Source organism: Mus caroli, unplaced genomic scaffold (genome assembly GCF_978045245.1).
Source record: "Mus caroli unplaced genomic scaffold, Mus_caroli_1 scaffold_1, whole genome shotgun sequence".
NCBI classification, from domain to species: domain Eukaryota; kingdom Metazoa; phylum Chordata; class Mammalia; order Rodentia; family Muridae; genus Mus; species Mus caroli.
In genome coordinates, this window is record NW_028227256.1 from 3,858,178 (window position 1) to 3,874,877 (window position 16,700).

The 16,700-nt window shown below is 36.4% G+C and overlaps 1 protein-coding gene across 5 annotated transcripts in view; it reads left to right on the forward strand.

The window, feature by feature from the left end:
• Positions 1–478: 478 nt before the first annotated feature.
• Positions 479–16,700, forward strand: part of St18 (ST18 C2H2C-type zinc finger transcription factor) — a 130,925-nt gene continuing 114,703 nt past the window's right edge. For 2 of the 5 annotated variants that reach the window (XM_021182120.2, XM_085835497.1), the window contains exons 1-2: positions 479–632; positions 7,960–8,037. The gene's annotated coding sequence lies outside the window, so the exon portion shown is untranslated. Of the gene's footprint in view, positions 633–5,268; positions 5,378–7,959; positions 8,038–16,700 lie in introns of those variants that run through there. The other 3 variants (XM_021182282.2, XM_021182038.2, XM_085835492.1) reach the window with 2 other exon arrangements.

Sequence of the window (16,700 nt, forward strand, 5' to 3'; positions counted from 1 at the left end):
TACACCTAATTACTCAAATAATTGCTAGGCTGTTGCCTTCTTAGTCACTGAAAATAATTTCCAGGTCCCTGGCTTTTATAGATAGTCTTCTAGAGGCAGGAGGACACAGCCCCCTTTTTAACTCAGCCCATTCACTCACAAAATCAGAACACTCGAGCCTGCAAAATTAATAAGCACCACTTCCATTACATATATTTTAGGTTGTTGTTGCCGTGGCGATAAAGTCAGGGACATTGAATCTCCTCTGTTGAGCCATTGTTATCATCCCTGGCCATCTGCTGCAGAGGAGTGATATTCCATCTCATTTGCATGATGACTGATATATGGGCGGTTTGGAAGGACATATGCCACAGCAATCATGTGATGAAAATTAAAGTGAAAGTTTTGGGCCCAGAGCCGAAAAAAAATCTGTGTGTGCGCATGAGGCTGTTGATGTGCAAATGTGGATCATATTGAGAAGGTCTGAATAGGGAGGTGTGACGTAAGGAGGGCTACACGCAGGTGCTTATCTCCGAGCAGTCAAAGGCACTGGATGTCATATCATGGAGACTACCTTTCAAGGCAACAGCTTTAGTGTCTCCTGTCAGCACACCAGGGAGAAGAGAAATAGTTTTGGAAACAAACACAAAAAAGTAAGTTTCAAACTTTTTTACCACATTCTGTTTACCCTGATGTCGATGAGTTCAGACAGTGAGCAAGTTTCAGGTCTTAGTTGTTAACAGTGACTTTTGTTTCTGACTGGGTGGGTGGGTGGGTAGGCGGGTGGGGGTCGCTTCTAAAGGCTGAGGTGCTCATGGTTGTTTTACTGTGCTTTGCTTTGCTTTCTGTTGTGATGTTCATCTGGCATGATTTGTAACTCATTCACCACCACCCACCTCCACTTTCTCACTCTCCTCCCAAAAAGGGATATTGAGGAGTTCAGAATAAAACGGTGTGATTGTGCTTAAGTGGTGTCAGCTACTGCCTTTGTTCATATGTGTTTCTGAAATGTGTGAGTTGGCAAGAGGAAATACTTAGTATGACACAGTACACTTTTTCTCTGGGAAAAAAGTAAAGTAGACTAAATTTGAGGTCACAAAAATTATCAGTGAGATCTCATGTGTTTCAAGTCTTTATTTAGAATTGAATTCTTTGCAGTGCTAAGAGTTGTTAATATAATTTTGCATTGATAGCCACTATCTAAAAAAAGAAGGGGGGGTTATGGATTCTTTCTAAAAAAAAAATCAGAAACCTGGTATTAGCTACACATAAGAGAAAAAGTTTGTGATCAGTCAAGATGTTTAAATTCATAAATTGGACATATAAATTATTGCATTTGAATATTTAGAGGATTGAATAAAACTAGTCTCCTTAAAAAATGATACACTTCATCTCTGATAGATGGGCATGTCAGAAGACTGTGCAGAAGTTACAGAGTCATGTTTTAAAAGCTGAAAAACAAGAAACTTAACACTAACCTTAAACAAAATTTTACAGAAGGATGATTTCCGTGAAATATTATCAAGGGAAAACTTTTATATACTTTGATGAGCAATACCTTAGCTCTATTATGTTGTCAACAAAACACCTGTTAAGAATGCTTCTTTGATGTACATTGGAATAATCAAAGTTTCCTGAAAGGGTGTTCTGATCTTTTCTTTCAGTTTCAGAGAACACAGCAGCTAATAGGCAGAGTGTAACATGTAATGGCTCTAGTCTTGTTTTATTTTTAGGAATTACGTCAAAAATGGTGGTGTGATGTTACCTTACGGATTAATTGGCAGTATAAAACCCAACAAATTAAAAAGAAATCTTGATGGAGAAATATTGGATACAATTATATCCTTATAATGAGGAAGTATTTTTCAGTATATAAATCCAGAATAGAAAATAGGATTGAAATTAGGATTGAAATTTCCCTAACTTTAAAATTTTTAGTGGGTAGTATCACCAGCACAATATCCTAGTTTTAGCTGTAACCTAAGATTATCCATGATCTCTTTTTTTCTCATTCTAAATATTCAATTACTCTGTGACGATTATTATGTGGCCTTCTTGACTTACTACAATATTAGATTAATATAGATTTCTTATGCCAAATTAGCGGAAATCACCATTGCCCACAAGAGCAGTTCACTCTTCTCTTATTCATATTTGTGTTACAGCAAGAGCATCAGAGGCTTTAATATTTTAAACTTGGATACACTGTGTCCTGGAGCACATGGGGTTTGTATCTGAAACCTGTAAAGTACATTGGAACCTTTCTCAAGAGTCTAATTCAGTTAGCCTTGAATGAGAGTCTTTATAGTGGCTGCCATTCTTCTGCTATTATACCAACCAGAAAGATTTAAAGTTTTGTGTTTCCTTGTCTGTGGATCAACTACAGGTGACAAGGAAAGGCAAGGGGTACTTGGAGCTGTCCAAGGTATTAGGCTTCTGAAAGTTAATCATTATAGAAATGCATTTCTCTGAATCCATGTAATTGGTTTGTTCCCATTTCTGAAAGTTAAAATTATATTGCTACTAGAGAAACAAACCTAGTGGATATAGCATTTTTCAGATAATGTAGCAATCTCGTGTATAACTAAATTTAAAACTCAGAAACAGTTTAAACTTTCATGCAGTCAACTAGTGCTCTTGTTTGCATCTTTGAACTATTTAAGTGGAAATAAGTAAAATTCACAACTACCAGATATAGAATTCTATGCCATCATCATGTAAGCCTAATGAGAACAGTCTCTGTGGCATACAGCAGTGTGGACAAACATATCAAAAAATGCAACTCACAGGAATTTATTGCTGTTAAAATTATTTCTTATCCTTATGTGACCTTCCATGTCTGCTATTGAAATCCAAAAGATCATAATTGTTTGATATGAAATGCAAAAGAATAGTTAAGTTGAAAGTTTAACATCATGAAATTCAAAATCCCAAGTGGTATATAAACATTAAAAGAAACTTTGGACTGCTAATCCTAGGAAATGAGTTTTATGGATTGAATTCAACAAGGCTTCAGAAATGGTTCCATCTGCTGCCTAGCAGCTGGTGAAAGGATAAATTTAATTCATTAATTCATTTGGAAAAAAGGATCCAAGTAGTAAAGACTTCATTGCTCATAATGCATATAGGTGGAAACACTGAAATGGGGTTCTGTTGCCATTGTAGATAATGAGCTACCATGTCTTTGCTTTTTGGTAAAGGTCTTCATGATTGAGTCAATACGATGTTGATTTTTATGACAATAGCCAATCATTTTGAATTAGTTCAATGCTATAAAACACTCAGGGAAGTTAAAAGTCTCAGTTTTCAATCTAGGGAAATATGGGCAATTGAAAAGAGAAGCTTTCTCATATTACATATGTGTCTATGGGAGACAGTATGTGTGTCTCTACCTACCATATGTACACAAGTATTTAGGTTTAAACATAAATGTGTCACTGAGTAACTCCCTTCAATCACATTTATATTAGGTAGACATCCTATCCTATTTGCAGAAATGTCCAAAAATATTTAGTATTTAACATAAATAGATTTTATCTTAGATTCAAGATTTGTTTCTACTCAAATGCTGGAAGGTCAAATAACACACCTTTTTCACCCACTTTCTCTTGTAACATAACTTGTCCAGTCTTTCTTTCCAGACATATTTAGCAACTTGATTTAAAAGCTTACAAAGTTGTACTTGAAGTACTTTCATGGCTCCTCTGTGACATTAATAATTTTGGCATGTGTTAAAAATCTGTAAGGCATGGGTATACAATTTAATTGAATGTTCTATACAGGATACAGTGCTGCCGTTCTATAAAAGTGTACTGGAGTTTTGATGTCAGGTTTCTCAAATCATATTCAATCAGCATGATCAAGTATTGGAAAGTTTGCGTGGTTTATGCTTAAACTGCAATCACTTGAACAGATTTTCTTAACTGCTAACATGTTAATAACGGCCAGGTTTCCCTTAGATACAACTCACCTTTTCTGACAAGGTAAATACTTCCTGGTTGTCAGTTAATTGATTGGTGATAGAGATAAGAGTGTCCCCACAACCAAGGCTCTTTCAATAACCAGGGTACATTTTCGCTATTTTTTCCTGGTCGATGATTTCGGGAATGGTGCTTAGCCTTCTAACGAGCTCACTGTGGTGTGTATGCTGGGTTTACTATAAAGGTCCTGTGTGTACCCTGTGGGCTGGGTTAAGAATCAGGGTTTATGCATTTACTTGTACTGTTGCATTGTTTAGACAGCTTTGGTTTAGTTTTGATCTTTTTTTTTTCTTTTTGCCTTTGAGGCTCTTCCACAGTGTCAGCTGCTGACTGATAGTAGGAAAACTGCCTCATGGTGTGAATGAAAGGGACCTAGCGGTTGGTAAACAGAGATAAGGAATAAATAGAGCACAGGCAAAAGGAGATAGTTCTGTGGGGGCCCAGATTGCTGCCAGTCTGTTCAGGGGAGATGCGGAGCCTGTCCTTTTCCCAGATTAAATTAGTGTGCGAAATCTCCAGTGACCTCCTCCCCTTCTCCCCACACTCTTCAGCCAAGCTGAACAGCCTCTGCTGTAAAGTATTCATTTTACCCAGGGACACATGGACAATAGAGCTTTCCCTGATACTTATGGACAGCTGTCGTCATTCAGAGAGCTCTCAGCATTTCATTTTTCATAGGAGTTAAAAGGGTTTTTACCTTGGAAGCGAAAGGGCAGGATCACAACTTTGCCAGTTCTGGGGCTGTTTGGGCAAGGAGTCTGACTGAGGCAGGAGTGAGCTGTGAGCAAGAAGAATCAGCACAGGGAACTGATTTGTTGTTGTTGTTGTTGTTGTTGTTGTTGTTGTGCTTAATATGGTTAAGCTAAGACAGAAATTAAATTTCAACTCTAGGTTCCCTATTAGGAGAAAATACCTTTGATTCTGAAAGTTTCATAAAATTAAGGTCATCAGTGCAAAATAGACAATTTGTATCCACCTGGTCTACTTTCATTTTGCCTAAATATGCATGCATTTTATTACCTTTGAATAAGCGTGGGTAAATATTAAGTCTGTGAGATACCTCGGTAGTCCCATACTTTTTATTTTTTTAGTGATTTACTGCAAATATATTCAGCATTTGACTGATTAAATAGACCTTCGGCAACCTTGAGGGTCACTGTGTAGAGTATGTACATAGAAAATGCATCAGCCCATTGTACCCTGGCAGCTAATGAGATTGGTCGTTAAGTAAATGACACAAAGCCTACAAAAAAAAAAAAAAAAAAAAAAAGCTCACAGCTCACTAGAGTATCAGAGAGTGTCCCCGCACACCACACAACGACACAAACACTGGACTAACCTAGCCCACCCTGCTTTATTCTACATCACTGCTTCCCTGATGTCAGCGTGAGAAGCAGAACAAAGGCTAGGAGGCAGCGGTAAGTCAGCCTGGCAATTAAGCCCTAGGGAGAAAGTGGAACAAATCTCATCCTAACGGTGGGGCTGAAAGTCCGTTTCTGGACAAGTGGGTCCAGATGAAGGGATTTTGTTGTTACTTCTAGAAATACTGCCATAGTTGCCAGTGTTCCGATTGTGTTGTTATTGTTGTTTTGTATTGCTGTCTCACAAAAGTTTGTGAATCTCAGAAGTCCAGTACATTCCAAATGGCAAGTGAACATAAATATGAGAGGTGGGTATTTGTTGGAGAAAAGGGGCATTAACAAATAACTACTGTTCAGGTGTGCGTCTAGATTTGAAAACTTTCAAATGGATGAGGCAACTTTAATTTTAGTTTGTCCTCCTGCTTGTAAGGCATAAAGGAAACCCAGGGCATGAATGTAACTGGTGAAGTTCATTCTTAATGTGAAAAAAATGTTCCAATCCTTAATGTGTATTTAATATTATGTATGGGATAGTCAGTGTCTTAAAAATGAATCAATCAATCAAACACAGCAAAACAAAAAAATAAAAGCTCCTCTTTTGCCCAGATAATTCCATTTTCTCAAATCTCGAGTAGTATGTGGTATTGGATAGGAACAGTAGTCATTTGCTTGCTATAGTTGGAAGGGAAAAAAAAAATCAAAGCTATCTGACACCGAAGCAGCACTGGCTTACTCTTTCTTTGAGAAAAAAAAATGCATTTGCAGTATTGAAGTGTAACATTGCAGGATCCTTTGAGAGAAATATGGCAGCAGAGAGTTGCCAGAAAGTCTGATTTGCCTTTCTGAAATGTCAGTCTGGCTTAGATGTTGATATTCTGAGGATATTTAGTTCAAGAGAGGATGATTTTATTACAAGACATTCAGGTAAATTAAATATTTTATTCTAAGAACTGTCAGCTGAGTAGGTTGCCAATGGCATGATCAATTCTTGATGGTCTCATAGAAAACATTTTAAAAGTATTGTTAACATAATGTTGTATTTGTAAACAGATGCATTAATGATATCAGTGTCAGGATTTGATTTTTAAAGCCACTGCATTCAATATGAGACTGGCATCTCATACTCATCTGCTCATGAATTCAAGTGACATCATGTAGAAATCAGTTTGCTAACTTACAGTCCTCACACTGAAAATTTGGTATTTGTACAGGGATATAGAGATGCTTTGATTATTAATAATCATTAATAATCATGAGAGATTTATAACAAGGTTCATAATAGGGTCTGAGAGATCAGAGATTAACTGTCTCCTTTTATTTTTGACTTAAAGAACTTTTCCTGTTACAAATGTGTCCCCAGCTTTCATTTCATTTAAATAATTTAAGACTAATACATGTTTGTGCATAGTATATATTACATATTGCAATTCTGTCGCTTTTCAAAGTAACCAGAATTTAAAGGAAGGAAATTTTATGACAAAGATTAATGTAGTCTTATTGATTTCAAGTGAAATATGTGCTTTGATTTAGCTAACTTGAAAAAATTATGAATGTCATCGCTTCAACATGCCTTTTTTGTGACTGGGTTCATAGAAAATGGAAAGCCATCTGAAAATGGCTACACTTGCTCCCTAGAAATTTTAGTTTGGGGCAGAGTTATGCAAATAGTTTGCTCTCACAGCCAGTGTAAGAACTTCACGTCTTTCTCTGTGCTGAACATTTTTCACCTGAATCACCTGTGTCATAATTTCTCTTCCCGTAGTTGCTAATGCTTGTACTGTTAATACAAGAGCACGTTTCAGAAAGCATACAGTCCTTTAGTTAGTATAACTATTTCACCCCCATCCTCACTGGGACAGCAAAGCATGGCAAACTTGACTGAAGTCTCTAAGTTGCTTCTCTATGGATAAGAATAGATAGATTTACTTAACATAAATGTAATTTTTATTATTCAAAGCAAATTATGGCTGAACTCTAATTAAAACCAGAGGGCATAGGTCATAACTGTTAGTTTATGTGAACTTATTTCTACCAATATTGTATTTGACATTGTGTGTGTGTGTGTGTGTGTGTGTGTGTGTGTGTATACCATAGAAACTACTGTTAGTGTTGGATGACTCCTTTTTTAAAAGAAATTTTAAAGTTTGATTTGTGCTGAAAAAATGAAACTTTGTTTTAGCAAACTTTTGCTTCAACTACCTAGTTAATAAATGAGGCTTAAAATTGTTTCTTCACAAGATTTTAGCATATTCTCTAAGCAGTGTAGGGTCTTTATTACAGCCAGGAATCCACTGAGAGAGAGAACCAACATTTCCTAGAGAAAGGGCAGCTGTTATACATCATCACATCAGAGAATCATGGTTTTGAATCCTGGGTCTTCAGTGTGTGCTGCTGGCTATATTTTAACTTTTTAAACCTCAGTCGCTTGGTCTGTTTAATGGGGATCATTACAGTAGTAGAAAATAAATGTGATGTGAAAACTAAACAGGATGAGGTGTGTTGTGCACCTGGTGGATCATGCCTGTAGTTTTGAATTTGTGCTCGAGACTCAGAAAATAAATAGATGCCACACTAAGCCACATGACAGTTAATGTTTTTCGCTCCCATAGTATAGAACCTTGTCCTCTCTTTAATTTCAGAGACCCCAGTCCTGTGAGATTCTTTGAAGGACAATGTGAATTCCATTTTATGTGGCTGGGTGCTCATACCAATTTAAGGTAATGTGTTTAGACTGCTAAGTGTATGCAACTATATGCAGCCAAATTGACTTTTTGTAAAGTTGTTTAGTAACTTTCAAAAGAGATTATTAAAATTCTAAATTGTATTTCAATATAAACTTCTGGTAAGAAATATTTATTAACATTTAAATGCATAGTGAAACATCTCAAATTTAAATAATTATAGCTAAGTTTCTTAACACTAAAGATAATAGTTTAATCTTATTCTTAATTTTTTATCAATAAGTTTAATTTCTTGTACCATTGGGATTTATTTAGTTTTTAGCCTATACTATCTCTTTTTATTTAACCCTTAAATTTAGCATACATTTTCTTTCTTCATGCTATAATTATTGAAAAGTACTTTATTTTACTTTATATCTATATAATGACTACTTGAGCCTCACTTATTGTTGAGTATTTTATAATAACATAAAATTCCATACTAGCAACTTGTAAGAAAGAGATACTAGATGATATTGAATATTTGAATATTGTTTTGTCAAATGTTGCAACAAATCAGTGAGTTTTTCCAAAAAAAAAAGTTTCCATTTTGGGGAGAATGTTATTGCTAAGGAATTTTTTCCAATTCCAAATATCCTGTGCCTATAGGAGAATTTTCTGATTTCATATCTCCTATGTCTATGGGAGAATATTATTGATTCACAAAAATACTATAAAAAGTAATGTCTTAAAATTTTAGTTATTATTTATACTTTATATATAATTAAATATAATAGAGTAGCTTTTCAAAATGGGGTATTTTAGTTTATTGATTGATAATGTAGAATTCCAGAATTGTTAGAGATATATGTCCATGTTTCCTAAAACCTCTTCTAGTTTGCTGAAGAGAAATATGTTCATTGATGCTAGTCTAAATGCAGTTGGCAATTCCATGAAGAGCATGGACACTACAATTTGATAAACACAAAATATAAATTTTGTGTCATATTTTCTAGACCTTCTTAAAAATCTAAACTTAAAGAGTTTAATTTAATTTCCTAAATTACAAGGTTTTTCTCATGTAGAAACCATGCCTAAATGCTGGCTTGGAAAACCTACTCTTTTTTTAATGTGTCACATACATGCTTAGTATCTATGTGAGTGAATTAATGCCTGGCCTGAGCAAAACTTATCTTCCATTGCTTACACTATGCTGCAGAAACAGACACAAAGTGAAATAGTTAATTGCTTAAAATGAATACACAGCATTTTTCTTTCTAGACCATAAATTAAAGAAAATATGAAAACAACGAAAGCAGAACTGTGCTTTTGAAAAGCTGATTAGTATATGACCATCAGCTGGAAAGACACACTGCTTGTTTCTGTGGCAGATTTGGTATGAATTAGAATGAAAGTATTCACCTCCTTCTTCAAATATCAAGCAGTTGTGGAGAATTAGTCTTAATATTTCTATTTTGAAGGGTGAAAAAGAGGTGAGGATGGAATATGCCCCAAAGAAAATCAAATCAGGAAGAGATTGAGGCTGACGATGAGACAGCTCCAGAAATGGGACAGAAATTTGAGCATACAACCTGCAACACACAGAGCCCTTGGTGCTTTTGTGTGGGTGAAAGATACCATTGTCTCCCAAAAGGGTTAAGGAAACGCATTCTGTTGCATCTGCTTACTAAATCCCTTCCTTTAGCAGAAATTCAAATTTTGTAAAGATTATTCGTTTTATTGATGCATATAATTATAATCACAAGCCATCTGCTGATTTGGCAGGCATGGTTAAAATTCTCTGACTCTCATAACCTTTCAAGTACAGTGCCCTTGGGACTCTATTTCACTTTTATATTTTGGAAAACATGTAGGGACAAATAAGGGCGGTCATCTGCAGAATGTCAGACCTGGGGAGATGCAGGAATGGGGATTGAATAGCTATGGTGCCTCTTACCAGTGGGAGGGGAAGTTATTCTCACCCACCCCCATTTTTTCTGACTTCATGAAAGATGATCCTAGTTTCTATGATGAATTTTGGAATTTTTTTCTCAGGGATTAAAGCTCTGTCATTACCCTCCCAAAAGACAGATTTCAAGCCTAACCCAAAAGATCATGCCAACAATCCTTCCAGACATTTCTTAATGTTGACATTAACAGATAAATTCAGTATATTTCACCTAGTCTTTCTAAACTATGGAGTTTTTGCTTTTATTTTTCTCTAAATATTCAGTTTAATATCCTTACAGCCTAAGATTTTGGATTGTAAAGTATCTTACACATTTTGATGGTAGTCATTGGTTGAAAGACCACATTTCCAAGTATTTTTACTATGTTGTTTGGGTGTGAAATTGTGCACTCGTCAGATTTCCCACAGCGGGAGTCTTCTGTGACTGCTTTCTGCAACTATAAACATTTGGAGTTTGAGGAGTGTCCATGCCTCAATCCTTTACTTCTATGGGAATATTTTTTTTATAATCTGACTTTATCAGCCTTAATACCCCAATGGTCTGTCTCTGTACACAGTCAGATCTGAGCAGAGTGAGAGCAAGCTTTAGTGAACTTGAAAAAGCCACTGGAGTCCAGGACATGGCTTCATTACATTGCAGGAGCATGCACATACACACCCAGTATGTTTCTCAGTCTCTCCTTCTCTCACACCACACCACATGAAATCATCCAGAGAGTTATTTTCTAGAATTTTGAGAATGAGGAAGAGAATTTCTAATACTAACTTTGCACAGATCAAGTTTTTCATGGTTATAGTGAAGTGATCAACATGGCTATTTAACAAGAATAGCTGTCCCCATCCACCAGGTGCTAGCTCTAAGCCAGCTTCTGTCTTAAGTTCTTTAATGGATGGTTTTACTTATTATTCAGAATAATCATATCTGTTTTACAGAGGAAACAAGGGAAAATGAATCATGAGAGTGTTTCTCATTTGACTAAATCGATGAAAACTTGAACCTAGGCTCTTAGTCTTTCTCTGTGTAGCATGGTCTCTGAAACAGAGTATCAGAGCAAAGTCAGTGTCACCAGTGTAATTGTCAGATGATTCTAGGTCACAGATACATCTGGGTTCAATTATAGTTAAATATCCCTAAGACATTGAATGGATCTGATGGAATGACCTGACACACTGTTTTGTTGTGTTTTTTTTTTTCCTTATCATCAACATCTGTCAATTTAAAGGTGACCTCTTGGTGACTTTTGGCCTCACAAATTCTGTAACTTCTAACTTTTTATAATTAAAACATGAATTTGAAAAATAATTTAAAGATGACATAAGTACTCATGATACCTTTCAGATAGATATCTACCATGCCAACTGATAGCAGAAATAGCCTGTCTAAGAACCACATGTACTCTAGGTCCAATGTAAATGGTAGATTAAGACATTTGGTTTCACACTGAAAAGTCTCAGCTCTGTGAGTTAAAACACAAACACTCAGAAGCATCTGATAATTGGATTACAACTCTATATTTTGTTAGCAATAAAATCACACTGACATAAATCTAACTACCAAGGAGAGTATTTTATATCTATAAATTTTCACAAATAAAATACATGTCACCAGCCAATAGCACAAAGTCAGTTATCCTCCCCTACCTGGAGGTCAGAAACTGCACTGGTGAAGGGACATGTATGTACTGTCATGATTCCATGCACAGCTGTAAGGGCAAAACCCGGCTGAGGCCAGGCATTGTGACCTGTGAAGAGACATACAACTGAGTATGTTCTCTGCTTTCAAGTGTTTTCTATTGTCTGTTATTAAGCTTCACGTTAAGGAAAGTTCCACTGCTCTAGGTAAATGTTTGAATCCCTATATATACTACAGGCTACTGCATGCGTAGACACATCACAGTCTTTGCTTTTGTACTAATCTCAATTATCTGCTAAATGTTAAAATAATCATATACTTTCCTTAAATTATTACAGAATTAACCTGAAGGTACTTCTTCATCTTTTACCAATGCTATGCAAAAATTATAAGAATAAAAAGGCTTAACAAAAATCCTTTAGATAAAAACTGTCTTTAAAACTATTTGATCATCTTACTTTCTGGTGGAGAAACTCAGAACATTACTAAGTATAACTGAAGTGTTTAAGAGAAGAAATAATTTCAGAATGAATTATTCCAATTTCAGTTTTGTAAATCTTCTTAGATCCAGTAACCCAGAAATAAAATATATTTTTTTCAACTGGATAAGCTTTTAAGTAATTTGTTTGAATTATTTACTATAATGCCCAGGGAGATATGTGATAATGTAAAGTAAAATCAAAGTAAAGAGGTGCTTGAATTTTATATATAACTAATTGGCTATGAAATATTTGTGAGCCTGAGTTTCTAAAGTATAAAGAATGAGCAGAAGCCTGGGTACTCGGCCCTAAGAACACATGAGCCAGCATAGGACACAGTAATACCAACTGATGAGTACTCACATCAAAGTAGGTGTATTAAAACAGGTTGTAGCCAGGTACAGTTCCACTCAAACTCTTGGCCTTAAAATGGAGGACCTAGGAGTAGCCTGTTCTAACCAGCCTTCAAAAGATGAAGCTGCAGCCTAAATAATAGATGGCTTTAAGAAGAGGCCATGCTCCTGCTTAGAGATGGCATCAGGGAAGATCTTGTAAAGAAAGCACTTAAGCAACATTGAATCTATACACTCAGCAGACTCACTGAATCTGCTGTGTTCCACTAACTTGTTAAGCAGTGAGGAGAGTAGATGAGGATTCACAGTGAGTAGAATATAGTAGGACATATGTGGAAGACACAGAAATCCCAGGACTTGAGAACTAGAAAAGATTCATAAATGAGTATTAAAGGTATAGGTCAATGTATAGTATGTACCTAGTATCTGGAAACTGGGGACTTCGTCCCAAGTAGAATTGACAGCCTTGGACAACCATGTGAATGATGAGTCAAGACAGGATATTCAGAAGGAAGAGTATTCAGGCAGATCAATGTTGGTCTTTTTGAGGACTATTGAGTTTTAGACAACTGGTGCTGATGGTGAGTTGGTGAATGTCAAGAGTGAGATCCAGGATGGAGAATAGACATTTGAATGTGGTTCTTAAGGAGAACAGCGACAGTGAGAAAAGAGCCCAGACTGAAACTTGAGGACCATCTATGAATGGTAAGATGGAGAAAGGGGGCTTACCAAGGGAAGACCTTAAAGAAGTACACAGAAAAACTGGGGTATTAGGACGAAAGAGATAGACATCTTTTTGTCAGCTGGACAATAATGTTGACTGCTCAGAAATGACTGAAAACCTAGTTGGCTCTGTCAGAGAGAAGATCACTGGTAGCAACAGCCAAAGCAACATCAGTGGAAGCCAGAAACCCATGTTTAGGAAAAGTTGGTTAATAAAAAGAAAGTTCCATGATATTTCAGTATGTTTGACTCGAAGGAACAGAGACAGCATTATAGACAGGAGGAAGGAGTATATGTAGAGATGCAGCAGAATGATAAGAATTTGAATAAAAAAGATTCATGGAGGAGGCAGGTACAAATGCAAGGAAGCATCTTTGAGAACCCACTGTTACGCAGAAGGAAGATGCCTCTTCCTCTACATCTACGCAGAAGGCACAGATTTGGGGAGATGTATAGTAAGTCCAAGGATGAGTAGCACCATTCAGTCTTGACCAATGGCAAGCTGCCTGCACAATTTTGTTGAGTCAGTATGAAATACAAGTCTTCAGCTGCAAGTCCCTTTAGCATGCCATATTTAATGACTTTCTACATTTATAGAATGAGATTAAAATTAAGGCATCTACCTAATAAAACAAAGAGACCTAGAAGAACTTGTGAATGTCCTCTGGAATGTAAGCTATCATAAAAGATGGAGTTAGTTAGGTGAGTTAAAGGCGTTGGATAATGGTCCTTCAGCTGCAGCCATCTGCAGGAAGGGGTAGCAAAATGATGACTGGCTTCTTTCCAGAGTTCACATCTGTGGAAGGAAGTGATCAGAGAGGACCTAGATCCTAGTGGACCACAAACTTAGACCTCTTCTTCAAAACATTTCACCTCATACTTTTGTTTGGTATCAGAGACAAAACAAAAGCTTTTCTAGTTTTCTCTTCATGGTTAGCATGCCTTCTAATCTACCTCCTTGTGCCCTGTTTATATGCAGTCTGCAAGCTGGCTTCCCTGCTCCAGACCTCCGTTTAAATCACTTTAACAACTTCTTGTCATACTTTTTAAGAATGCAAACTTTTAAAATGGTCTGTATGGCTTTAAACAGACAAACAGATGGGATCTAATTCATATACTATCCACTTTACTCATCCATAGTTACGTGGGCAGCCTTTAGTTTGTGTTAAGTTGCACATCCATCATCAATGATCATTTTAGAACATTTTTATTTCCCTCAAAAGCCTTCTGTTCTTACTTAGTATCCTTTCAAAACTTTTCTTCCAGTTCTACAGAGCCAGGAATCTACTCTGTCATTCGAGATGTCTCTCCTGAGCATTTCATGTGACTGAAACCACACCATTTGTGGGTTTTATGTCTGACCTCTTTCATTCACTAATCTTCCCAATATTGTCAAGGCTTGTCTTGATTTCAGCACATATCAGTATTTTACTTACTTTTATTGGTAAATAAAAGTGATTCCAGAGGTTAAATATACTACTTCCCTATTTCATTCATTAATTGGTAGCATTGGATTGTTTGCTACTATGAATTATGCTGCTAAGAACACTCCAGTATAATTAGTGTGGGTATGTTGTTTTATTCTCATGTATGTAGCTCATAGTTATATTGCAGAATTGTAGGTGACTCTGTGCTTGCCTATTTGAGGTAATACTAGGTGTGCTTGGACCATTTTACATTCTTACCAGCAATGTACAAACTTTTGCACATCCTTGCCAGAACTTCTTCCTTTCCCTTTGATTTTTTTAATCCATGTGGATGTAAAGTGACATTTCTTTTTTGTTTTCAAGTTGTATTTTCTCTGTGACCAATGATGCTGAGTGTCACTTTGTATTATATTGTGTCATGTGTAGATTATTTTGGGGGGAAATGTTTGTACAATTTTTTCTCCATTCAAACTATTTAGATGCATTTTCAAAAATTCTTTGGTTATAACTATTACATCTTAATTGTACATCATGACATTTCTAACCACACACTCTTCTTTGATTATTCATATTTCTACTCATCTTGCTATCCTTTGACCAATTTTAATTAGGCTAATTTTGTTATTGGGTGGGTTATAGTCTTTTACAATATAGATAAAGATCCATGGATGGTAGATGTTTAAACTGACACATGAATCTCACTCTCTGTCATCTCCCTCCCCACCCCTGCTAACCCCAACTCCCTGTATATGCATGTGGCAGCACAGAGAGTGTATTTGATCATGTGTATGTATGCCTATGGTTCCATATGAAAACTTGGGTGTCATTTCTCAGGTACCATCGACCTTAGTCTTGAAACATAGTCTCTTGCCACCTGGTGGTCAACATATGGGCTAGCCTAGATATTCTTCCTGTTTCAACTTCGCCAGCATTGGCATAACAAACACTCTGCCATATCCTGTTTGTTTGTTGGTTTGTTTGCTTGCTTGCTTGCTTGCTTGTTTTTAAACATGAATTTTAGAGTTTGATTTCAGGACCATGTGCTTGAAAAGCAAACATTTTACCGACTGAGCTATCTCCCCATCATTGACATGTGTGGCTCTTTACTCTCTCAAAACAGCAAAGTTTGATTTGATTCCTTGATTTAAGCAGCTCCTATACTCTGACGACATTATTTTTCTATAGCATTTATTACTTACTTTAATCTGGGCTATGTGTTAATTTACCCTGCCCTGGATATTACCTCTCAGTGGGAACATTGTTTCAGTGCTGTTCATTCCTGCATCTCTGTCATCCATATCACAATGCTAAAGACTGTGAGTGGAGAGCCTGGATCTTGGAGCTAGAGGCCAGTCTCAGGAGTTCTGAGAAACTGACTGACTAGTCAAATTTGTAGACTTTCTGTGGTAGAGTTTCACTTTCCTGGTGAAAATAATGACTAATTTCTGATTGATATCACTGTGTATGTAGAGTAGATATGCACAATGCATTTATATCGAGTTCTAATACAAAATAACAACAGTCAGCAAACATTTAAAAATGTATCTTCATTTCCCAGCTATGTTTATATCTATTTTCTGTTTAGATTGTGAATTTATAAAGTAGGAAGTTTCATTCTGACTTTTCTGCAATTTATAATAATGTACTTTGATCACATTTATATCGTCTTGCTTTCTATAGCCTTCCTCCTTTTCTTTTCTCTTTGGTATACCCAGACTGTCTCCTGTTCTCTTGAAGAATATCTCCAAAAATATAAAGCCTCTTATCAATACTGTGGCAACCTGGAGCGCACACCTGTGGACTCTACTCAGGAACTGTCCTCCACTGTCCTGCAGTCCACTGTGTCTACAGTGCATCATGGTTTTGTGTGTTGTCTAGCTCATGTAGGAGTCACCAGTTTAGAGCAAGTTCCTATTACTATCCCACAGGAAACGTGAAAGATTTAAGAGCATTTCAGGGACCACAGAGTACATGTGGCAGAATCATAGCTCATGTCAGGCTGTTGTGTAGGCAAAACACCATCCTCATTCTAACTCTCCTGACCAAAGCCAGGGTGGATAGTATCCAGTCACTGTGACGCGACCCTCACTCACTTTCCAAGCCTTCTCCAGCGACTCCTACTACAATCACAGTGTG